Source organism: Plectropomus leopardus, chromosome 21 (genome assembly GCF_026936395.1).
Source record: "Plectropomus leopardus strain MGB_pleo_1.0 chromosome 21, ASM2693639v1, whole genome shotgun sequence".
NCBI classification, from domain to species: Eukaryota; Metazoa; Chordata; class Actinopteri; order Perciformes; family Serranidae; genus Plectropomus; species Plectropomus leopardus.
Window position 1 is genome coordinate 22,040,492 of NC_142196.1, and position 26,454 is coordinate 22,066,945.

General features: G+C 39.6%; 1 protein-coding gene across 4 annotated transcripts in view; it reads left to right on the forward strand.

The window, feature by feature from the left end:
• ralylb (RALY RNA binding protein like b) overlaps nt 1-26,454 on the forward strand; it is a 123,138-nt gene that overhangs the window by 49,916 nt on the left and 46,768 nt on the right. The window lies entirely within an intron of this gene.

Genomic DNA, 26,454 nt, shown 5'->3' on the forward strand with positions numbered 1-26,454 from the left:
AGGGCCAGGGAGATACAGTCTATACGTCACATCACAAAAACTTTCCCTTAGAGATACAGACTGTTTTGTTAAGGTCTGTTCTTTGCTGGAGGAATGGATTGTCTCTCTTGGGAACACAAATTGCCTCGGGCGTCTCTCAGACTTTTGGTTTGGAGCCTCCCAAGGCTCCTAAATGCTGAATTGTCTGTGTTTATTGTTACGCTGTTTTGGAGAAAATCCCAGCTGAATCTGTTAACTGATCCACTAGTGAATGTAAGGACAGTTTGATTTTAACATTTACCAGGCAGCAACTTGCAAAAAGTATGTCAAAGTTCTTGAGACACACTATACTTAGAACAGAATATGTTAAGTGGAATGGGATGCAGCCACAAATACTGTGCAAGCATCGATTTTCTACTGTGCATGCTCTTTGTGATGGGTTGCTTTTGTGGAATTTGGCAGTGAAATGCTTTTTATAAACATTTGTTTTGCTCAATCACAATTAGTTTTGTCTGTGAGGGGCACTGTCTTGGGCCTTATCTTGTTAAACCATCTTTGTGAAGCCTGGGGATGGATTGAAAAGATTCAGTGGTGTTCATTTCCAGAAACAACTGCTTTGAAACATGAATTTAAAATAATGATGACTGGATAATACTGCATGCAGGCGAGAGACCTTTTGATAAAAGTCTCTGAAACGTGTTTGGTGATTCAACCAGGGAACCTGGGGTCCAGAGTGTAAAGAGGGCGAATATCACTGGCTGTCAGTATTTTACACAGTTAAAAAAATCAGCATGAGATGATCAAACGGAGCAGTGCATGATGGAAGTAGAGTGCAAAACTGGAATGGCTTGCTATGTGGAATACCTACACAGTTGATATGTGGCATTTTGGCTCCAAAATCACTCTCCAAAGTGATACACCAAGCTCATCCAGCAGAGATTTGGGAGTGATGATAAAAAAACTTCCCCTATGGGAAAGTAGACTCAGAATCTGCAAGGTGACCCCCGGGTGGAGGTGAAGATGTAGTGGAGTGCAACATGTTTGTTGTTTCAACTACGCAGGCAACAAAGGGTGCAATTATCACTGGGTGTCTATATATTACAGAATTTAATGTTCCCAACTGGTGGGTCATGGTCCAAAAGTGGGTCACTGATCCATTCTGAAGGGACTGCATGTTACTGGTGATTGTGTCAGGTTTGTAAAAACACACTTTAATTTGATGTACAGGGAATTTCTTGCAGAAAGTTTTTATTTTGAAGTGCCATTGTTGTTGTTTTTGCAATACGTGTTGTTAACATTTCATGAAATAAGTTTGAAAATGTGTTTTATCTAATGTGTGGACCTAAAACTATTGACTAAGGACAAATCTGGACCCAGAACCACTGATGTCGCCTATATAATGTGAGTTGATCGAGTAGAGCAGTGCATGATGGAAGTTCAGTGACAAACTGGAGTAGATTATTATGTGAATGTGGAGTATGTGCAGTGTTGATATATTTAGCATTAAGGCTCTGATGTCACTCTCCAAAGTTATATGTCAAGCTTGCCGAGCAGAGATTGGGGAGTGATGATGGGAAACTGCCCCTTAAAGGAAAGTAGAACCTGCAAGGGGGACCCTGGGGTGGACGTGGAGCTATGCTGGAGTGAATGTGTGTTGTTTCAACCAGGGAACACAGAGAGTAAAGAGTGCAAATCAATGGATGTCATTGATATTAAAAAAAAACATGCAGCCTGTTTAGTCTGAGTCAATCAGAGAGAACAGTGCATGATGGGAGTTTAGTTTCAAACTGAAGCGGATTACTATGTGAATGTGAAATATGTACATAGTGACACATGAAGCTCACCCAGCAGAGACTGGGGAGTGATGATAGTTTAACATGCATGTCAGACTATCCTTGGGCATGATACTGACCCCTAAACAGTTCCTTATGTGTTCCTTCAGTGTGTGTCTGTGTATGAATGTATGAAAACTTGGCAGGTGCCACCTTGCTTCCCACTTGATATCCGTTTCCTTGTTATGTTCGGTTTGTTGTCAAAGTGACACAAGGAATTTGGACGGGGAAGAGTAAAGGAGGTCGCTTGTGTGTGTTTGGCATCAGCACCGGAACGGAGTGTTTTCCTTACATTAACTGCGTCGGCCTGGGGTCAGGATCGCATCTAAAAAAAACAGAATCCTGTCAGATTTCGGTTGGGTTCGGTTATCACTTTCTTGAAATTGTTTTGGGTTCAGACAGAGGGTGGATTTTTGTCCTTATGGTTGATAGTGAAAGAAGGTTTTATATAAGATAATGAAAACAACTGAGGAAAACAATCCAAGTTTAAAGGCATTACCCAGTGAAAACAATAGTCCCCAGATTGTAACTTATGTGTTAATGAACATTTGGTCTAACTAATGTGCAGATTAAAAACTGAATGTTTATAAGGAGAAAATGCGGCACTTATTTAAAGTTAGTTGTGTGTCCTCTGCATCAATAGGACAGGCTATCGGCTTGGCTTTTCTTTCTAGACTGCATTTATCAACCTGAACATCAAGCCAATAATGTGACTCCACTGTCCCAGCCTCTTCTAAAATCCATCTGGCTGCTGAGAGACCTGAGTGGTTTCTTCATTTGCTTTCTTATTATTAAGATGATAGCTGTGTATGAAGGCCCATCTGCTTGGATAGGTGTTACCTCTCCACGCTCAACATACAAAATGTTCGCATAATAAGCCGATTTTCTGATCTGATATCGCTGAAAATATTGCAGCAATAGTTAATGAAGCATGTTGAGCATCAATCTATTGTTCCGTGATGGTAAAGACAAAAATCAGCAGCACGTAATGATGAGCTCCTGATTAATGATGGCTAATGTGTTTTTGCCAAGTCTTTCATTAGTTTTATATTTGGCATTATGGATGTTGTAATTAGAAAAAAATGCAGAAAAACACATCAGTTATTAAAACCTAGTCGCAACAAGGCCGTCGCAAGCCAAAACCATCACTGAGCGCTCTACCATATCCATAATAATAGTGTAAGTGATTTATTTGTTATTTTGCTGCAAATTATATATGCTCTCTGCGTGTTATTACCTGTTTTTGGGTTAGAAAGCAGACATAATTGAAAGTATTTCTACTACAATTGGAAAAACTGACCTCGCAGCACGTCAATCCTGCCTTCATTGTTATCGCTCAATCTACGTGTCATGTGGCGGGAGCATGATCGGGAGATACATCCTTAATTGACAATTAAAGGCACCCTCAGTCTAATCCTCCCAAGATGATGCTTTTTATATTAACGTGGCGAAGAAATGAATCAGCCGTATAATGATTTGGAGTTGAGGAATGACCTCCACAAAGGATCCGTCTTCCTGTTGGAAAACGCTACATTAAAGTGTTATTACCTGCAAGTTGATTGCACCTCAATTTCAGAGATCACACCAGTAGGTGAGTTAATTTCGCTGTGTTACCGGAGGAACTGCATTCAGATATGATCGTATTTCATCTGCTACTGGTGGCTGAGATCATGCAGCCCACATGAAAACAAGCAGGACATGTTATCGTGGAGGCACAGGTTTGAAGAGCAGGCCGTGGTCACTGGAGAAAGAGGTCAGTGGATTAATCGCATCATCCTGCGACTGCACAGATCCACCTCAGCTGCTCAGACGCACTGGTGATGACTAATCTGTGCACTCAGTGATACACAAGTGTCAAAGGTCATAGCCTGCCACCACCACAGAAGAAAAGACTCTGTGCGGGTGTGCTGGATGAAAAACAGCTGATGAATGAATGCAAAAATTCATAATAGCACAGCTGGCAGCACCTTCCTTCCCCCCGTCGCTGAAGGAAAAAAGTGGATGCTCCATTACCCTATCAAATATGAATAGCAGTTCACGAGATCACATCTACGATTGTGAGCACAGCAATCATTACTAAATAGCAGTGCACGCAATCCTATTCTGAATGGCGTAAGTGCAGCGTCTCTCCACAATTCAGAGTTACGAGCATGAAGACATTTTTCTAAAAGCACTCTGTGTGAACACAGATGTTGAATATTGAGTCGTGCAGAGCAGACACGGGGAATGTTTCCTATGTTGTCTCTCTCACAATGGTTTTTGAAAACACAGACGGTGTCCCATTTACTTTTCAGGTCTGTGTAGTTTTCATTATCATACTGTTTTGGCAGTTAATAATATACAAAACATTAACAGATTTCACTGGAAGCAATGCAATACATCCAAATATTAAAGGTATACCATTTAGGATTATCCTAAAGAAATATTATAAACTCATTTATTATTAAGTGTGTGGCGGTGTATATATCTGCATAGACTCCGCTCTCTTCCTGTATTTTCTTATTTTTTTCTCATTATGCTATGTGCAGGATAATCCTTAGACATAGCACACAGGTGAGGTTGGAGCTTTGTAAAGAAACCAGACGAAATGTCAAGCAGACAAAGCTTTTTCTAGAGTTCAAGAGTTAATCTGGGGTTGGTTTTCACCCTCTGCTGGCAATACTGTTAACAAAAAGTAACTGAAATTCCTGCAAAGGGGGTAAACACAAAATGTTAGTCCAAAGATTTAATATTTTAAAATGCTTTGATTACAATTTCATAGCTCTTTTACTTCCAATTTCAATGTCTTGTGGTATTTTGGGATCAAAAAATTAAAAAAAGATAGTTGATTTCGTAAGCACACGACACCTCACTAAACTTTGCTTTTGTGTCGCTCTCCATGGTGCTGAAACATTTATACCCAGGCTGTTTCCCACCTCACACTGTAAAATATTCAAATATGTATAGCTTACTGTTTTAGCAGTTATTAAAGAAAACATAATACAGTTTACATTATACTAAATATGCAGATACACATAGTATAATAAAGGATAAAGAGGTGTAACAGCACATAAATCTGGTAAATTAAATCGATCAAATGATCAACAATCTGATATTATTGATCCAAAGTGAAAAATTTGGTACTAATTGTCATTTTTTAAGATTCGTCCAAGCATGTCATACTAGGCAGACAATCAGCAAAGAAAAAGAAATTAGGATATTTATCGATATTGTCTTATATCGATCATTGGCCCCTGAGCTTAACTGAATCGAAATTGTATTGTAGCAGATTTTGTTTTATCAGCAAATACCTGTCATTGTCCAAAGAATCAATATAATACTATATTGTGATCAAACTTGTGATTTAAGTCCCTTATTGTATCTATAAGTATGTCTCAAAAATATACAAAGTTTATTTCAATGTTGTCCATCAACACCAAAAACCAAAGAAAGTTGCACACTGACTTTCTTTAAATATGATCTTGTCTCTCTCCGTGATGCTGAAACACTCAAACCTAGGCTGTGTTCCAGTTAATGCTATAAGCAATGCAAATATGCACACTGTACTGTCTTGGGAAATACAGGAGGTAAATGTGTACACTTTAGTACTAGAAATAATATTAGACATGCAGACATCAAACAATTTTATAGCACTCCTGCCAATATAATGTCAGCACAATGTTTATGCCTATATTTGACACTTTAGTTTCCCATAATGTTCCTAGAGATTTCTTATGATTATCCAGAATCAGTTTTAAATAGACTGCAGTCCTGGTTACGCCTCTGTTTAGCGGGTGGAGCTCACACTAAAATCCCTTACCGTCGCAAAAGTCTCGGAGCCATCTGAGGTCAGCCGCTCTGTATCCCTACCTCTCACTCTGTTGTTGTCGTCTATGTTCCCTTCCCTCTGGCTAAAAGCTGACTGGGGGAATTCCTCGTGACACAGTGACATGATGATTGCTGGCATGCGTGAACCTCAAATGCATCGGAGCAGTTTTCCTCCTTCACCCGCTGAGATCTGTCTGCTGTATCTCTATGGCCTCGCTCTTCAGTGGACTCAGTGGGCTGCCATGGAGACAAACAGTGACAGATTTTTTTTCCTTCAGCTGTCCCAACATGCACTAAACCTGACCATGTTACTGCTGAGTCTCCAAATCGACATGTAAACAGCACAGTGACAGTAGATAAGCTATCTGAATATCCAGAGCCGTGTGTTGCAGCGAGCTAAAGTCAAACTCAGGTGTTTAAAAGTTTCCTGAGATTCTGTGCAGAGTTATGATTGTTAGACGTCTTTGATGTGTTGGCATCAAATACTTTGCGATGCATATCACTCCTGCCCTTTATGTGGTAAGATGAAGATCTCTCTTTTCTTGTTTTTCTCATCTACAGAGGTGGTTGTTTCAGCTATGTCCTGATGTGGTACCGTGTGCTTGTGTGTGTCCGCCTGTAGGCAGCAGAAGTGTGTGATTGGCAGGTGGTGATTGAAGCTCTGATGGAAAGGGACAATGAAAGAATAACATTTTTCTAAGCAAGGCCATGTATGAAGATACAAGCTGCTGTGCATCCTGTGCAGCCTGTGCGCAGGGAAGAGAAGAGAAGAGAGGGAGGTTAATAGCAGAGAGAGGGTGAACTAACAACATCTCTGGAGAGTCGGTGTGGAGGCAAGCACACCTGATAATCTTCCCTCTGTCGACTCCAGCTTGGAGGAGCCCGAGCCTCCCAGAAGAGATCTGCATTCCCTTCCACCTGGAAGTTTCATGGTGAAGGTCCATCCTATTACAATATTAATGACCACAGTGAAGGATAATGTGTGATGGATCACCAATCATACTGGCTCCAAATGGCATTGGCAAGAGTTAGGCACATAAATAATAAAGTGATTTAGATGCAAAATCCATCCTAAGCGGATTACAAAGGCAGTGGCACTGCAATCAATCGTCATTTTGGACCTACATGATGCATAGCAAGGAGCACAGGATGCAGGGGCTGAGGTATGCTGGGAAGAAGGAGAAGAATGAGCAAGGACAGGTAGAGAGAGAGTGTGCAGAGAGTACGGCTTTAAGTGTGTGAAATCTTGGCAGTGTAAATAAACACCTACTGGAGGCATATGTTGTATTTGTGGATACATTATGTTTCCTGATTGTATATATTTGGAATAACAGACTTTCATGGCCTACTCTTAAAGGCCCTTGACACTGATATCATATGACATTGTATATGCTGGTTTTCCGCCATGTGTGGTTTTTTGTCTTTTTTTTTTGTCGCGTATGTTCGATTTTTCTACCCACACTGAAAACCAATTTCCCTTTGCAATAATTAAGTTAATCAATCAAACCAGCCCATCATAATATGACAAGAAATAATGCAGAATGCATTGGTGAGCGAGGGTAATGCTGACACAAGCTTCACAATCTCCTCCATCTCTCTGTCCTTTTAATGTTTCATGTTTTTCTTCTTTTTTTTTTTACATTGTATTGCCACAACTCTCCAGGCATTTCTTATATCATCTGACACATCTCAACAAACGTATACAGTGTTTCCTCTAGGATTTTTTTCAGCAGCGGGGGCAGGCTCTCCGGGGAGCCGTGGTGGCGTGAACAAATGACGCTTTTTAAAGGCTGAATGTAAAAATAAAAAATAATAACAAAAATTCAACAATAAAATAATAAAAACAATAAATAATAATTTCTTGATGGGGCTGTAATCAGTGGCAAAGTTTGCACCCAGGCTCAGAACAATGGATTTTTCTTGGTTTTTTGTAGAACAGCTCTAAGGCTCTGTTGTACGGTAATTCCCCAAGAGGTGGCCCGTTGATGCTCAGCAGCATACATGCTGCAAGGTGATCCCCCTGCAGCCTGTTTCTCAAGTCAGTCTTCACCTACAAATAGAAACAATAATTTTTTTTTTCAACCCATTTAGGGTCCCAGCCTGATAGCCTGTGTTTCCCTTTATGTTTTTCTCCTCTCCTCTCATCTCTCTCTCCTGCACCATCACTTTGCTCTCCTGCTCCTTCACTCGGCACTCCCCCTCCTGTACTCTGCTCTCCTTCACTTTGTTCCACTGCTCCTCCCTGTCTGTTACTTGTCTTATACGATTACATAAAACATTAATGTTAGATAATTTACACTCACGTCACATTTGATTACAAGTGTGAACATAATTTTTTACCTAACCATCATAATTTGAGTCAGTAAAAAGGCTAATGATACCTGACTAGCGCCATCCTCATCAGGTGTCTTTCTCTTCTTTGAAAAATATTTGAACAAGCTCATCTGAAAATGCAGTCAGCAGTTACATCATGGCGTGTATATCGCTTAATGCTATCAATTAGTTTACTCACGTTAGCAACACTGAGTTGAGTTGGCACCGGGCCCAATTAACTTAAGCTACGTAACCTTAGCTGGCCATCAATATTTTGCGAATGTTTATTTAACTAATAAAATCTATTATAAGTTTTCTTAAGCTAATAAGTCTACCTTTTCTCCGGTAAGTTGCACGCTATTTTCAAGCCGACACTCCTCTGACTCTCCGACCTGATGCCTGGATGCGAGTAGCTAATTAACGTCGGCACCAATTAGTTCTGCTGGGGGGTGGGAGGGGGCGGTGGTATCTACCCCAAAGAGTAGATATGGAGCAAGATAGTTATCTGCCTCAGCACTCGCAACACCCAACGCAGTGCAGGACTGTGCTGTGATGCGGCGGTGGTGTATTTGCAATTTAAAAAAAATAAATAAATATAAAAAAAGAAACGACATTTGAAGGAGCGGCGGGTAGGATTTAGGAGTGGCGGGCCGCCACTCCTAAATGAGTGTAGAGGAAACACTGGTATATATGAAACACACAACTGATTGTGACAAAAACATTGTTAGACCCATCTCATTGCACAAATGTTTCGTGGGGATACTGCACTATATATGCCTTGAAAAAATAGTTCCACATTTTGGGAAGTCCATATATTTGCTTTCTCGAGGAGAGTTAGATGAAAGGATCAATATCATGTCTATTTGTTGGGTATGTAGTTACAGCCATCATTTTGTTAACTTGGCTCGGTACAGAGACTGAAAACTGGGTGAAAATGAACAAACTAATCTTTTTGAATGACTCGTTTTAGTGTCTGGTGTATGGGCAGTATCATGGTATTAGGGAATACCCAGGTATTAAGAAATCCCGGAAGTATGTTTTTTAATTCTGTCATAACTACAGGCTCTCCTCTTTCCATTACCCCGTATGTAGTGCACAGCATGCACCACCAGAACTCGGTCACTGATGTACTGGTGTAACTGGCAGCTGAGGTGAAAGACAACGTGACACCTTGGTGGTGGAGGGATAAGTTACAGGACTGTAAACAGCCAGCAGCCAGCAATGGCAGACTTTAAAGGTGAATTGAGGATTTATTTTGACCAAAGTGGAGCTGGTGATTGTTGGAACAGTGGACTTACTAACTTGATTAGTAGCAAGAGTAACCAAGATGGTTGTGATGAGTTTTCTTTCGTTTCTGTTGAGTTAGAATGAAGTGTGTTTTATGATGAGTTAACATCGAGATTAAGCCTCGTCAGTCTTCTGTGACCGAGACAAAGTTGTATTCAAAAGGTGTACAGTTGTATTTTTTCTGTTTAATAAGGAGAACAGGTGTGGGAATATTACTCATTTTTACATGTTGGGGGTTTCTGTTGTGTTTTTATTGATCTGAAAAGCTAAAAGTAAAAGTGCACTCCCCATTGAGAGGTCTGCTGCTTGCCCTTTAAAGAGCAACAAATCATTGGTCAGTGACGTTTCTGTAGCATCGTATTGACCTTAGATAGCCTTACTACAAGTGTGATGCTTATATTTTATCTTTATTAATGTAATATTATACGTGATGCACTGAAGATAAGTTTCGTGGGGCAGGCAGCACAAGCCTTTTAACATGCACAATAACAATAACTGCTCTTTCATTATGCATTGAGTGTATTTTTTTCTTTTTGTACCCTTTTTGTTCAGTTTTGGTTACTCTTTCCACCGTCCTATCCTCATATGAATGTCATTTATTTGCCAAAAAAGAGAAAATACTAAAGAAACAAAGATGAATTCGGCTGATTATTTTTATTATTATTATTTTTTTAATAACATTTTCCAAGCTTCAAAACATTTACATATTCTTACTCAGAGGAACACATAATGTGAAACGAATCTGCCCGCCCATCTCTGTTAAACAGGAAAGCAGCTTACTTCTCTCCATCTAAAGGTAACAAAATCCCCCAACCAGCATCTCTAATAGTCACTAATTAACACACATCCTGTGTGCTTAACATGTACAAAAACCAAAGCTTGTTAACAAAAAGCTGTGGTTTTTTGGTGGGTGGTATTGATCTCCTCCTCTAACTCTTGGCAAGAAAGTGATTAACCACAATTCCCAAAATGTCGAGCTATTGCTTTGACTCAGAATTTGGTGCCGGCCCTCCAAAGAATTAAAGTGCAGAAACTTTTGGCTGCACTCATCGTCTTGTATTCAGAGTTAAAGGCATTCTGGCAAAAACAAGGTAAATACATAACTCATGGAGACAAAAATGAGGCTGTTAAATAAATTGCAACACTTCCTCACAAATACATGCAACTCCTTTAAATGCTTTGAAAATCAGAGCATGCATGAAGTGAATATTTGTTATGTATTTATTTGGTATTTTTTTTCTTTTTGTACTCTTTTCTACAGTTATTGTTACTCTCTCCACCTTCCTGTCCTTATATTTGAGTATGATTTATTTGCCAAAAAAGACAAAATGTCAATTAGGCAAAGATAAATTTGACTTATAGTATTATTATTATTGTTTTTTTGTTTTTTTTAAATCAAACGTTCTCTAGATATCTTGCCAGCCTTAGTTCGAAAGGTTCATTACATTCACTTCCTCAGAGGAACTGATATTGTGAAAAGAATCAGTCTACCCGCCACTATTGAAAACAAAAGCCCCCAACCTGCATCTCTATCGAACTATTGCTTTGACTGAGAATTTTGGCGTTGGCCACCAAAAGAATTAAAATTGCAGAAGCTTTTTGCTGCACTTATCATCTTGTATTTAAAGACATTCTGGCAAAAAGGGGGAATATGTAACTCATATAGACAAAAATGAGGCTGTTAAATAAATTGCAACACTTCCTCACAAAATACACACAACTCCTTTAAATGCTCTGAATATCAGAGGCTTAACATTATAAGTGAATACCCGAGGGGGATTTTTTCTTTAATGTCTATCCAAACCAATCCTCCTGCATTTTCTCCACCTGGCTGCTGTAATTCTCTCTATCATTCACCATTAGTATTCACAGGCTCACTTTCACTTTGAAATTTGCATAGATAATTCCAACTATGTCTACAATAACTGCACAGCTCAGTAACTTTATTTTGAGAGCCAGGTTCAGAGGCATGAACAGTCATGAGTGAGAGGCCTTATGGGTGTTGCAGTATGCAACTAGATGGGCCAATTCTCCCTGATCCATCGGACTGAGCCGTGCCAGAGCTAACCCCATAAGGCCCCCTCTGTGTCTTTCATGTCCCTGTGTTTGCTTCTGAGCTTGTGAGAGTATTCAGCGTGTCTGAGCATGTGTGTTGGGTTCGATGTGTGCTTGCAGATGGGGAAATGTTAGAGATTTCAGGTCCGTGCTGCAAAGGGAAGCAGAGCGAAGGCACTTCACACCAACTGTAATATCATTTTCTTTCTCTTTGCTCTCTTATTCCCTCTCTTGCCTCCTTTCCATATCTCTCCTTGTCCTTGCGGGTGATTAGAATGCACCCTGGTTGTCCGTCTCCTCCCTCATTAATCACGCTCTGAGAGACCGGGCCGGACGTTGAATGCACAGTTGGCCTGACCCAGCTCTCGACAAAAGCATCCATAACAGCAGGTACAGAGCAGCGCACAGACTCACAGTCGTACAATAACATCAACCGTATAGCCAAGCTGGGGATTTATCTGAGCTGTAATGTATTCAGAACATAAGAACGTGTTTCTTTTGTGGAAACAATACTGGAGAAATTTAAAGATTGTCATTGTGCACTTAATAGGCTTTAATAAAGCCACCCAGGAAACCAGGAAAGCACATTTCCCCGGCTGCCAGGATCTCTTATTGTCTCTCCGTCTGTCTCTTTCTCACTCCCTCTGTCCCTCTCTCTCTCTTTCAAGCATACTGACAAATGCTTTAGTGGGGCATGAGCCACAGTGTGGACAAAGTGAGATGGATTACTGTGTGGATTTTGGCAGGGGAAACTGAAGCTAATTCTCTGATTAGAAACCTGGGTTCAGAAGGCAGAGAAACACTGAGCTGTGAATCAGAGTCGGAGCGCAGGGCTCAGTGGGCTCCAGAAACCTGTGCGTGTGTGTGTGTGTGTGTGTGTGTGAAGAGAGGGAGGGTGTATGTGTGTGAGTGTGTGTAGGCGGTTGCATATGCTCATGTGTGGAATTCAGAATGCAAGCTTTTGTTTTTTCTGCAGGTGCTTTTGGTGCTTTAGTGGCATTATTAATATGAGCAATATTAGTTAATTAAACAGTCAGAGTTTCATCACCTTTGCCACAGAGCAGCGGGCCTGTTAATATTACATATTACATAAAATCACCATCATAGTGCAGGCTGGTGTGCGTGTTGTGCAGCAGGTTGTGGATTCTCATACTAAAGCAAGTGTGTCAAAGTGCCCTTGAGCAAAACAAAGAAACCTGCTTTCTCAGCACAAACCAAAATGAAAAATGTAATATCCGCGCCGCAGCCACTGGATATTCCAGTGGATATTTAGTGCATCGCATGATCCACAAACGTAACATACAAACAAAAAGATCTAAAGCTCATCTCTTCGAAATTGATTGGCAGGTGTTGCAGTAATACAAAGGCTAACACTCTAGAGAAATTACAGTTTTTATTGTTTTTGGCTTTGCATCAATAATGTGCTTGCAACTCAGCAGAAAACAGACTGAAGGCATTTTTTTTTAAACATTTAATCAGTAGAGCTGACAAGTTGTGCTTTAGTTATCAGTAAGGAAAGTTACATTTCAACATGTAAAAATGTCACTTTGACTAGTTAAAAGGTTAATTTAGATGTAACAAATATATTTTAGACATACAGAAGTTACATTTTGAGAAGTCAAACTTATTTCAAGAAATCTTGAATTTTATTTTAGATATTAGTAATTCCTGTTCCTCCAGTAATAATACTGATTACAGATATTTACAATTGAATTTCCACATGTTGAATTATAATAGTATGAATAATAATAATAATAAATACATTTTATTTATAAACAAAAACAAAGGTACAAAATGCTTTACATGGCTTATCCTGGATTTAAAACAATGCAGGATTTAAGCAAATAAAATTAGGCAATTTCAAGAAATACAATAAAACAGGAACCCCAACTGAAGATTTCACTGAGGAATATAAAATCAAGCTATTAGAATCATAGAAAAAGAATACAATACCTGCTGACAATGTAAGATAACAATAATATTTCTAATCAATTAAGACATGTTTAAACAGTGTGCTTAGATTAATAAGAGGCTTTTTTTGAACAGAAACATTTTAAAGGATTATGACGTGAAGTGGAAATGTAATGTCTTTTTTCAGATATCAACAATTTACAAAGGCTTGCCATGGAGACTTTTTTCGTTGGCTATGATTGAGCGCCAAAAGACACCAGAGTTAAAGGCACAGATTTTCCTTTTAAATTCAGAACTTATAGTCCTCAAATTCATGTAGCTAAATGGGAAAAAGACTCATGGAAAGGATTTTTAAGAGTAATTAATGACTGTCTTTTACTGCATTACTGTACTCAGATTACATTGCAGTTACACTGGTTTTAATTTGAAATGTCTATTCTAAATAGCACAATGTTACTTTAGAAACTTTTTCAGCAGCAGAAACAGAAAGTTGCCTGTAATCTGGCGCAGATGAAACGCCGCTAATAACAATTCAGTTCGATTCATAAACACTTTATTTGTCCCCGAGAGGCAACTTGTATGACAAGCAGAGCAGTGAGGTAAAAAACTATGCATAATGACAATGACCTAAAAGACACGAAATAAAAGACAACAATGACTTGGAAAAAAAATGCAATATATAAAGCTGCAATAAATAAAATAAAAAGCTGTAAACATACACTTGAAATAAAACTAGTGCAAGTTATGCAATAGCAAATATATGAGGTATATGAATGTTGACAGAAACACAGTCGAAGTCTCCAAAGACTGTTGGTGTATTTTGAAAGGGGAGCCAGAGTCTCGTAACCTGACGTGCCAGATGGTTTGTTACACAGAGGCATCTGAGGAGCTGTTATTGGAAAGTGTTTGGAAAAGGGCAGGCACCTTGAAGAAACACTTGGCAGGTGAATGGGTAAACCATCTGTCGGTCACTGTCTATCACGGGCCATTTGGAGAGGAGGACAAAAATATCTTCTCTGTCCAGACCGATTCTTTTCAGGGTATCGGCTACTCTGAGTTAACGACTAAATGTTTCAAATGCACGTTTGCAGAATCCAAGGGGCCATTTACACAGCAAGCGTTCTTTAATTGTTCTAAATGAAAGTGGCATTTTGGGGGCCTGTAAACACAAACTTATGAAACCAGGTTCCAGAGTGTAATTTTTTGAAAAAGCCCCCCTTTGTGTCGCCGCATAAACCGGCAATCCGCAGATCCTGTGAGAATGGTGACGTCACAGCTGCACTTTGCTTGTTAGAGATTTGATTTGATTTGATTTTGAACATGTAAAAGTAAAAGTTACAGACAATGAAAAACATAAAACAAAAGAAATTGAGAGAGATTTCGTTTACATATTCAAAAAGGAGTGAGAAGAAGTGCGGACTTATTGACCCCTCCATATTCCATCAAATTTTAATTAAGCAGCTTCCTTATTCATTTTAATCTATGCTCTAATTAACTAAACATATATGCATACACCCACATACCCAAAATCAAATATCTGCAATTTTTCATTGTTTATTACAGAAAAAATAGATAAATTAGGAAAAAAAATTAATATGAGCCAAATAAATAAACAGAAACCTCTGTAAACACCTCGTGATTGTCAAACCGGCTCTTCATCCTTGTATCTCCTGAAAATAATCTTTTTATACTTTAGTATGAACTGGTTTCTGTTTGGACATTGTTTTAGCTCCACATTAAAACTGTTCCATAGCTTCACTCCATAGATTGATACACAGATTTTTCCTGGTGTTACAAACACTGCAAGTTTTGAAATTTAAACCCCCCCCCCCCAAATTGTAACCCCCCTCGATCACTGATTATTGATTATGAGTAAGTCAAGAATTATGTAGTTGTCAACTCCAGCTGAGTGGATAAACATGGAGGAAGTAAAACCAGATCTGAAATGTCTCTCTTGTGATTTTTGCTGACATTGGCTCACTTCTATAGTTGAATAAACAGAGAATATAAACAATACTCAATTTTTCTGGGGACCTAATGAAACTCCCTCAAAGGACCCCTAGCGGCCCCCCACCACTAGTTGAAAATCATGGGTTACAATGCTCTGAACAATAAAATATAACACATCTTTGTAGCATTCAGGTTGTTTTCACATTACAACTTAAATCTCACCTCTCATCTCTCAACAAAACACAGTCAGAAGAACTGAAGTGACCGGTGAAAGTCTCAACGCGCACTACTCTACAGTAACAGCAAGGCGGAAAAGTCTGGGATACAGGAGCCATCGCACGTCAGACAGGCTGACCCGTAAAGGACCAGAAACTCAAAAGAGCCATTCAGAAACATTTGCAACTGGACTTGTTGAGTTTCTTTAAGACGTTTTCACCTCTCATTCAAGAGGCCTCTCTAGGTTAGTTTTCATAACTGAAGGAGCCTCTTGGATGAGAGGTGAAACACCTTCAGGAAACTCAAGCAAGTCCAGTTGCCTACAAAGAATTACCATGACCTGGATGACTGACAATCTTCACTAGTCATTCAAAAGATCAGTTGGTCCATTTTTGCCCGTCTTTCGAGAAAAGTGTTGAGTGACGTTCTTCGCTCTTCTGTCAGTGAAGAAATACTCTCCATGATGATAAAACTCTTGCAGCATTTTAAACAAACAGTCATCTCTCCATGTCATCACAGGACACTGATTGGTTCAAACCGCTGATAGTTCAGATGCAAACGCACAATTTTAAGCTTTACAAGATGGATTTTTGTGTTTAATTATGCAATCCTTGCATAATCTAGTAATATCGCAAGAATCAAGCTGCCATGCAAGGCTTACTAGGCTCTGAAAATGGTTAAATAAACCCAAACGGTTTAAGTTTTATAGTAATTTCTGTATTTTATCACCTTCAGCAAATAGCGTGAGACCAGTTTTTAAGAGTAGTTACTTATTTAATATGTTTCTACATATTGGGTTTTAATAAGGTCAGAAGTAAAGAAAAAAATAGTTTTCCAATTTGAAAAACACATAAATTGACACATTCATTTTGGATAAACACTGCAAGGCAATCACTTTTTTTTTTTAACAACATGATTAATTTCTTTCAAAAGCAACTCTCCCTACCATTGCTCATGACAGGACCGAAAATATAACCGACACGAGTCAGTAAGTAGAGGACACATCCATCTTCATTCCCGTCTTCATCTCTTCCATCTGACCGACCGGCCACCTCACAGTCTCAGGCTACATTTCTTCCCTTTGTCTGAGCGCCGATCCCCGAAGCTGCTGTCCCTTCTTGTAGCTTTTAGCAGTTAGTAAATAAACTGATGGCAGCCCAGTCTGAGGTGAACAGTGGGGACGGTGAGAAATAGGATTAGCTTGAAGCCTAACAAGCATCCTGGCTGAGATGTGTTCATTAATATTACATCCATCTACAGAGGAAGAGAGAGTGGGGAGGGAAAGACAGCAAGGGGGGAAGTGGCTCTGGACCACTGAAGAAGAACGGAGCTGGATAATTGTTCCCCATGCATAATCAGAGATGCCTGTTTACTACTGGAGCTGAGGTTCACATTTAGGGCATGCTGATGCAGACAGAAGGGGTTAGAAACTCTTTCTTATCGTGCCAAACTCTACACTAAATATGCATGTCAATGATTAGAAAATAAACACAAAGAGGCTTCGCACGACCAAGCGATGTTAAGAGCCTTTTGTGCAGGATTAGTGTTGTTGCAGATGCTCTACTTGTGCACGCTGCGAGATAATACTTCAGTCAGAGCGCTGTGCGTTTGTGCCAGGTGTGCAGTCTTGCTATGACAGAGACCACTGCAGTGCGACCTTTACGCCGAGCATCAGCTAAACAGACAGACCTTTATAACAGACCTGACACAGACCCCCAGAATGGAAAATCTGCCCTTTAGCACTCCATAATAATTGATCCAGTCAGTCATGTCTGTCTCTTAATTCGCGCCGTAATCGTCGATGTGCACCTCGGGCTGAATGACAAAAGAGAAATCCAGGCTATAAAAGGTGACGTATTGTGTGAGTAATGGTTTGTGACTTGTGATTACACATGCAGTGATAATTACTGTGACCCCAGAGGGTTTCTGCGGACCCCTGCTCACAGAGCTCTAACCTCTCTGACTCCCCCGCTTAGTACGCGAATTAAGAATCACTGTGACAGACTCACCGGGGAGTTCTCCCCGATGAATGAAGATGGACAGTATAAACAAAATAACATTAAAAACAGCCCATAACCTTGCCCCGAGCAATTTCTTGCTTTCTCAAGTGTTTACTTTCCCTTTCACATTTTCCTTATTTGACTCCCGCATTTATTCCCCCTCCGTCTTCCCGCTCTCTCACGCTACTTTGCTTCCACCCTTCCCTCATCTTCTTACTCACAAGGCCTCCTCGCCAATTACGCCGCAAATCTGAGAGGCTTGTGAATCATTGCGTCCAGTTGTTAGCTCGACTGACTCACAGCTGGAGGACGGGACCTAGCCTTGGGCTCGGCTGTCCGGTAAAGGTCAAGCTCAGCATTATGGCGGTTAACTACCTCAAGTTTATTGCAGTCAACACTTTGCATTAGCTGCAGCCAGGAGTAACCTCTCTGACACCATCGAGACACAGTTTACAGTCAGGCCGCAGCCATCCCAAGGTACTCGGAGCTCTGTTTAGAGCATTGGTGCATGACAAAACTGGCCAGTTGGCCTTCTCAGACCTCAAGCTTGTTCTATTTTGGGGAGTGGGGGAGCAGATAGAAGGATTATGCAGCTGGGAGGACACAGATTTGTTCCCGACAAAAGATCCACATGCAAACATATGTCTTATTGAATATACAGTGATTAAACAAAACATCTGAACTACATCTACACTGTTCAGGTAGTTTTGCAGCCCATTTTTAAGCACAATCTCACTTATCTCTGAGCATGAAACTCTTTTCTCCAACTCAGCTGCTTCTCTTTTATCTGTCTTCTCCTTTGTGACTGGTATAGATTTAATTAGGGAAATCAGTAAGGCATAATGACTTCTACCTGGATTGACCTCGTTATAAAACTGTGTCCTGAATATTTTGCATATTTGGTGAAGATTTGATTAAAACACCGAACTGCCTGCTTGCTCTGTGAAATTCACTCTGGATAAGGGCTCATTTATACTCCCTTTACGTAATAGATATGTTGATTTTAAACGTCACTGCCAACATACTTCCATGCGTCCTTTATGTTGGCATAGATATATCCACTGCATGGTGTGCAAACAAACATGATGACGATGGAAGAGTTCGCAATAATGTACCTTTTAATGGAGGCAGTGTTGTAGAGGAGCTCTGAGTTTAGAATACATTTTAATATATTCATAATGTTCTTCCATTTTTTAAATTTCTTTCTCTTCTCCTATGTTTGTATCTCTGTAGAACTACTACACTGCCCCCCACGGTTTCCAGTAGGACGGCTCCATTTCATGCATATCTGCAATGCCGGACCTACCGCATGCTTCCACTGCCCCTCCTCCCTCCCATACCACCCACAAAAAAACAACAGAAAAACTTTTACATTTATTGTATTTATTATTAACAAGAACAATAGCTAATGAGAAATCAACACAAATGAACACCTTCTCTAACAAACATTAAAAAGAATACAGTCTGTCAACACATTCTCAATCCCAACATAAATTGCCTAATCTTGGTCCTACACATCAAAATATGACGCTCTAGGCATCCCTCCAGCGTCAGTTTTGAATGCTCAGGGACGGCGTGTCAATTTACGCTTCTAACAAGCAGTCTTTTCAAAATAGATATCTGTTTTCATAGGAAAAGTACAGTTCCCTGCTTAAATGCATGTCTCTCTTCAAAATATCCTTAGGATGTTAAATATCTGTTTTTATGTTTAACTGTCTAAGTTTTGGTTAGGTTTAGAAAAAAAAATAATAGTTTGGCTGGATAAGTACATTTGTTACCATTGTAATTTAATGGCACATGACATACATCATTAGCATGCTTCATATACTAGCACCACGTTGTTATTAAAATAACTCATTCGATGCTTGGTTTCAAACGGGACACAAACAGCTTTCTCCTGGTTTGTTTGACCCATCCACCTCCCCTGGCACCAGCACTTTTCAGACATTCTTGCTCTTGCCACATTTATTGAGAGCATAAAAAAATGTTGCTGCCTGTTGCATCTCATACCAAGCGTCAGTATTTGAAATGTTAGGCGTGACTCCAGATTGCAAATTTGCTAATTTTGTCTTTTTTCCCCCTTTTTTTTATACTGCACTCCAGATGGCTTTTGTCTTTTCATTTTCTCTTACTCTCATGCTCTCCACATACTCTCCATGTTCCAGCATGTTCTGATTATAATGATCCCTATGATTCAACTAGAGGTGATTACTCTGCTGCACAGACTGTTAGCATGAGACTTTTTGATCATCTTTCCCTTATGTTGTTTTAATTCAAAAACTATATTATTTGCAACCTCACCTATAGGAAGGTTCACCACTGCGTATCCTTAAAATTTCAGAAAACTTGGATGACATGAACACAAAGTGCAGACAAAAGGCTCCGTCCATGTCTGCTTTTAACATTTAGCAAAACTGAGCCTTAACAGTTAAGTTGCAAGAGCCAATGAAGATACTATCAATAAAAAGGTGCACACTGTACCGAGCTGACAGGATGACCAAACGTCTCCTGCAGCTGTTGAGGGAAAGGAAGCACAACACACAGCTGTCTGCTTCATGTCACCGAGGAATAATTGACAATCACAAGCTTTATACGCACAGGGAGGGGATGTCTTCAATAGATAGCAGCTGGCTTCAAGTGCATGCCTAACCTTGAATACTCCTTCTGGCTTGCTCTCACATGCTTGTTAGCCTGTAGCCTTGGTGGAAAAGCAAGAAGTGGAAAACAAGTTGCAAAACTAATAATTAAATGAAAGGAGGAATGTTTGATGGTAATTGCAAGGTGGCTTCATTTAGACTATTCAGAGCAAAATTTAAATGTAATACATGGAAGATGGATAAGCAGGATTCTGATATAGTCTTATATAATGTAAAGTCACTACCAAGGTCTTAAGCGTCTTAGTTTTCAGGGTATGTTACGTGAACATGCCTAAGTGGGACTTTGCAGCTTCTGGGACTCAGAGTGCTTGAGCTGTAAAGTGTGTCACCTTTTTTTTCCTGTAGCCTACCTGTGTGACAGAATTATTAATGAGCTGTGTCTGTATTTATGCACCTCATCTAACGGGGGAAGATGGGCTGCCTTCATTACTTTGAGTTGTGGGAGCCGTCCTGTCAAGTGGAATTTGATGCGCGGCCAAGACGAGCGCTTGTTATAACAAAAGGGGAAATTCATCAAGTGTTCATTTGGTTTGAGATGATGGGTCACGACAGTGTCAGTCTCGTCTCCTCAAACATGCAAAAAATGAAGATCATGGAGGCAGTAGAGTGTGTGGGATAACAGTACTTTTTCCACTGTACGGTCACTGAGCACCACACTGTGGTACGCAGCGGTTATTACCACTTTGTGACTGTCAGAACCAAAACAGTGCATTAAGCTGCAGTCATGCCTCACACATTTATGTACACTGGAACAGTTTCTTTCTAAAATACTGCTTTTTTTGGAATGAATTGCTTTCTAATCGGTTTCAGTTTCTTAAATTGTCTTTTTGCTGTTTACAGGAAATTATCATGTCTAAATGTGTGACCTACTCAAACTGTCTGTTTTTTGGAGCGACTAGATTTGACACACATCGTATTGAAGACCTAAAGGCACAGTGTAACATTACATTAAACTGTCTGAGCCACTATGTTCAGAGATTGGAAATGTCTCAAATATGTTAATTGACTATTGCGTCTTGTCATTTGTAGAAAATGTTCAACATAGTGCACATAAAGTTGTTTCTTTATTCAAATCTAAAAACAAACATACATAGAGATGTGATAGAAGTCTTTTTATGCATATGTCTAATGAGGAGAATGATATTTTATATACTTTAGTTATTATTAACAATCATTATAGTGAAATATATAAGGCTTATTACAGTATTACTTGTTTACAAAGGGCTGCAGTTACACGTTACTTCATGTGTGTGCAGCTGCTCTTGTGCAAGTCTTCTTTTGTTAATTTGAAAGAGAGGTAACAACAATTTTGCAGCAATTTTTTAAAAAGCTGTGTGAGGCTCAAGACTTTTTAGGTCACAGGCTAGAACAAGGTCAAAGTTCTAGTGTGTAGGGTTTAGTGGCATCTATAGCTTTGAAGGTTGCTATTGTGGTTGACACGAAAACCCGAATGCCCCTATCTAGAGCCAATGTTTGTCCATTTTGGGCTACTTCAGAAACATGGCAGACTTCATGGAGGAGGAATTGCTCCCATACAAACGGCTTATTCTGGGGTAATGAATACACAGTGATTCTTAGTTTCAGGTGATTACACACTGAATAAATCATAGTTATGAATATTATATATCATTCCTGCTAATATGTGACCCCTAAATCCCAAATTGCACCTTTCATTAAAGTGAGATATGTAACAAAAATGACATTGTTCTTTACATATTTTGTTAATAGAGCCTTTCTAGGTCTGATATTACCACTGCCTTGTGTGACTGACATCACTGAGTCTGTTTCCAGACTTTGTGACTCTCCACCTCTGCTACTTTAACAAAACATTTACACTGGTGTGTTAAGGGCTTCCCATATGTATAGACATGTCTTACATCTGAAAATACACACTTTTCTATTCTAAATTCATATTCTTAAGTTCATCTCAGTCAGCAACAGTCTGTGAGCATGAAAACATACATGTTTTGACAAAAATATATGCTTTAAAATTAAAAGTAGATCTCTACAGACAAATTTCTTCTTTGCAAATGTGGCATGGTCTCTTTGATAAATAGAGGATGCAAAGTTGATTTTCATGTCAACTGGCGACCTGCAGTTTCATTATAAAAATGGGACATCTTTAGGATGCTTTTGTACAGCAGTGGCCCCCTCAGGAGACAAGAGGAGATGCTTGTATATATCAGCTATACAGTAGATTGTTGCAGAAGGGGAGAGAAATGCAAAGAGATTATTTCCTCAGACAGAGCAGGTGTGGTGCTGATATGGACAAATGTGTTAATCATGTAGACTGTGAAGGAAAAAACACATTTAAGTTTAGTTTTGTCATATTACGGTGTTGTAATTCTTGTTTCTCATACTTTTTTATATGTAAGTTCTGTATGTGAATATGTCTTGTGTGTTTGCTGGTATTCTGTGCCAGCAAATCAGCTGTAAATCTGAAAGCTGTTGGTCTTTGTGTACTTAATAGAAAAAAAGACATATTTTGACACGTGCTATGAAGATGGAATTGAATTGTAGTTCAACAGTGTTTGGTGTTATGCAGACACACATTATTTTTTTTTAAATATGCATCAAGATCAGTGAAATGTTAAATTTGCAGTGGGAATAAGTTGGCAAAAGAAGTTTTGCATCTGTTTTTGACTTTGACTCTGCAGCCACTTTGGAGAAGTGTTTCTGATTTGAAACTTCTTGTTAGATTCTGTAAAACAGGTCTGCAATATCAACAGATAGAAAGGTTGTTATTTAAGATTAGTAGTGAGAGCAGATGCAGTAACAACACTGCAATTACAGATGTAGAGCATGTATAACAATGTGTTTGAAGAGGTTTTCACTTAAAACCAAAGCTGCCATTTGTCATCCTTGATGCATTAATAACTATATTCTGTGCAAGTGCCTTTCTCCATCTCATGGCAAAGAAATCGCAGCCTTGTTAATCTTTGATGCAGTAGGTAGAATCAAAAATGAAGTAAAATCCATCTGCTCTGCTGCCTCTTTGTGTCTACAGTATGGATGATGGCTCAGTCATTTGTTGCCCCATTACATCCAGGAGACATTATTGCCTGTGTATCAGGTTTCTTCAATCCGCCGCCTCCCTGTGTGGCTTGCATTATCTCTCCCAACGAGGTGAACGGCCGTGGCACTGATAGCGTCTGAGCTGAATTAGATCTGGCAGCCTTTAATGCCTGCATGAATAGCAATTGTGACTAGTTCAACATTTGAATACTTCTTAATGTGATTCTTTGCACTCTGCTGACCCTGACAGATGGAGGGAGAGAGCGAAAAGAGACAGAACGGAGTGAGAGGAGGAGGGAGAATAAGGGACAGGAGGTAAACAGGATAATGCAGATTAGGCCCTAAAATCACTAAATGAGTTTTTTTTTGAGGAGATATGGGCTGGATAAATGCAATTCGAATGTAATGTATGAAAAGATAAATTATTAAATGAAGTTGGTCAGAGGAAGTTTTGTTTATCTGCCCAGCTTTTATGTATTTGCTCATCTGCTCACTCGTTTAGGATTTGTGGATTTTAGCAACCCAATCAACGGAAAAAATATTGGCATTTTACATCTCTGCGAACGAAAAATATGTTATATGTGCATGTTAATTATGTAGCAGACAAACTTTATGTTTTTTTATGTTATAACAGCACTGTGGTTAATATGTGGCTAAGTTAAGGCACAAAAACTACTTGGTTTTGGTTAGGAAAACATCAATTTTGACTGAAAATACCCAGTTTTAGTGTCACAATCACAGCTTTAAAAAAATACGAAACACTACTATTCCCAGTAGAGAAAACAGCAAGGGGTCACTAAAAACTGCCCATATCTGATGGCTTAAAAGTGTCCCAAAATGCAGCATTCACTCGCTAAAAAACAACCAGTTTTGTTTGTCAGTCTTAAATAGTGGTCTGCAGCTTGGCAGGCGTATTGCCTTAGTGACACGTCATTCTCCATCAGGTCCACCTCCTGATGTCAAAGTCAGCTCGAATACCGTGTCACTTTAAAACTGTTGATATGTTAAACATACAAATATATCATTTATAGTTTGCAGAAACCTGCAATGCCAACATTTTCTCCTGGCAACAGAGAAAACTGGAGTAATTTACAGAGGATGTTTGTTTTCTGTCTGTATTTTATGTTGTGCATCAGACTGGCAGCCATGTGGCTCTCTGTCTTTGGCCCGAGCCATGCTGGGATAGGCTTCAGCTCAAATTTGATCTTGAATAGAATAGAAGGCAAACAGAAAAATGAGCCACATCACTACTAACAGAGAAAGCCAGATGATTTTGGAATAAAGCTGAATCCACCCTTGAACAGAAATTACAAAGTTCTGTTCCTGAGATTTACATGGTAAAACCAAAAAAATGGAGCAAATCAAGAGGTGGCAGATTTCTTATGTTGGCCCACTGACACTGTTTACTTTAAGACACAGTATGTGAGGGAGGCTTAATTACATGTAAAATTAATCAGCCAAAAATGCACCGATGCTTATAAAATCAACACAGCTGCTTCATCACCATCAGTACATCTGTTTCTCTGATGTTCAGCTCATAAAGAAAATCCATAAAATAAGCCAGCTATATAGAAATAACACGTAGATTATATTTTTAATGTAGACGTTCTCTCAGCTGTCATGCTGTTTGTTCTCCACTAGAGTGTACAATTTTCCTTCTGAGATTCGGGTTGCTGTTACACTTGAATCACTCGGATGCTGTTATTGAAAACCTGTAAAGAGGTTTCTTACAGCTTTTGTGCTCAGAGGAGGTCCACGGTAATTGGTAGCAATGTGTGTGTTTGCAGGAAAGGATGCCTATTTTCTCTTTATTAATGTTATTTTTTAAGACCTCTCCCAGGGGATTGTTGTTCTTCCTCACAGTATAAGTCTCTCTTGACCACACTGCCCCTTTGAGTATTTAAGGAGAAATCTGCAAGCATAAACTTGAAGTATTTAAGTGAGAAAGTATATCAAAACACTGCTAACAAGGCAATAATAGGGCACCTGTTTATAACAGGGTGCATGAGAGAGTATTTGGGCAGTCGTGGATGCAGAGAATTTAAATGAACAAAATGTGCTGTTTCATCACAGAAAATAAGCCTCGGATGCTGAGAGAGTTTGTTTGAGTTTGTCTGTGGTTTCTTTATATTTTTTGACACCTTGACATCGGTCTGTCGAATTGGACCGACTCCAAGCAAATGAGTCGTTCAGGCTTTGTGAGCTTAGTACTAGCAAAGAGGGGCGATTTGCTGTCACAGACTGCTAAGCAGTTGCAGCAGTTGACACACTAGATACGTTTGCAATTACTCAGTGCCAAAAGCAGTGCCTGTCTAATGAGCTAAGAGAGGCTGTAAGTCATAGGCCAATGAGATCTGATGGCTTGAGCAGATTTATATCCATCATGTAGAAAATCTTCCCCGTGGGCATCCGCAGCATCCCTCCATCTCGGCTCTAAATGAGGGTCATTTGTTAACAGGGAGTGTGTTTCAAATGCCAGCAGAGATTGTCTGAGAATGCAGAGCACTTTATATCAGGTTGATGCATGTACTTCTTCAAGGAAGCTCTCCGTATCTTAAAAAGGGTAATGATGTGCTCAATGCTTTAAAGACTTCATGAGGTTCCTGGAATCAGGGTATATTCTTCTTAAGGAACTCGCCACGTCCAAGTTAACACCAGCTGGTAATCTCTCTTCAATCTTCCCTTCATGCGATGGAAAATTCAGTACCAGGGTTATTAATTCAGATTGGTTTAACTGGGTTTAACTAGGCCCGTGGTGCAGTAGCTAGGGAAATAACAGTGGCTGCTTAAGAGACGCGTTAATATATAACGAGCAGTGATGAATAGTCAATGCGGAAAAATGACAGCACTGTGGTCCTTTATTAAGATCATTGGAGCCAAAGTTAGAGTCTAAACTAATTGGCAACCTCCAAGGCTGAAAAATGAGGCCAATGGAAGTGCCAAAAACAGCAGTTCCTCTAATGGCCACTTGAGACGAGCTCCCATAGACCCCCATGTTAAAATGTCCAAATATAAAGCAGACTGGTACAGCTGTTGACAGACTGGTACAAAAAGATAGTTTCTGTCTCTACAGCTAATTTTCCAATTCATGACAAGTGTCGGGGGGTGAGTTTTTATATAACTCACCCTTAAATGTTATTAAGGCTTTACGTTACGCATAGTTAAGGGCCTGGCCACCTTAAGTGAAAAGGTGTCTGTGGACAAACTCTTCTCTGGTCACATATATGCAATATATATTCTCCTTTTTACCTGTGTTTTTGGTCTCCACCAACCCCTGGAGAAAATATCTGGCTCTTTAGCTGATAAATGCACAGTGTTTAGCTGTGAGTCTCGACTTTGTCTGTCTGCTGTTTGGTGCGTGGCAGGGAGTGTCCAAGGGGTGGGGGGGGGGGGTTAGATCATTTTTATTGCAAAATGACTCTATGCTCTATG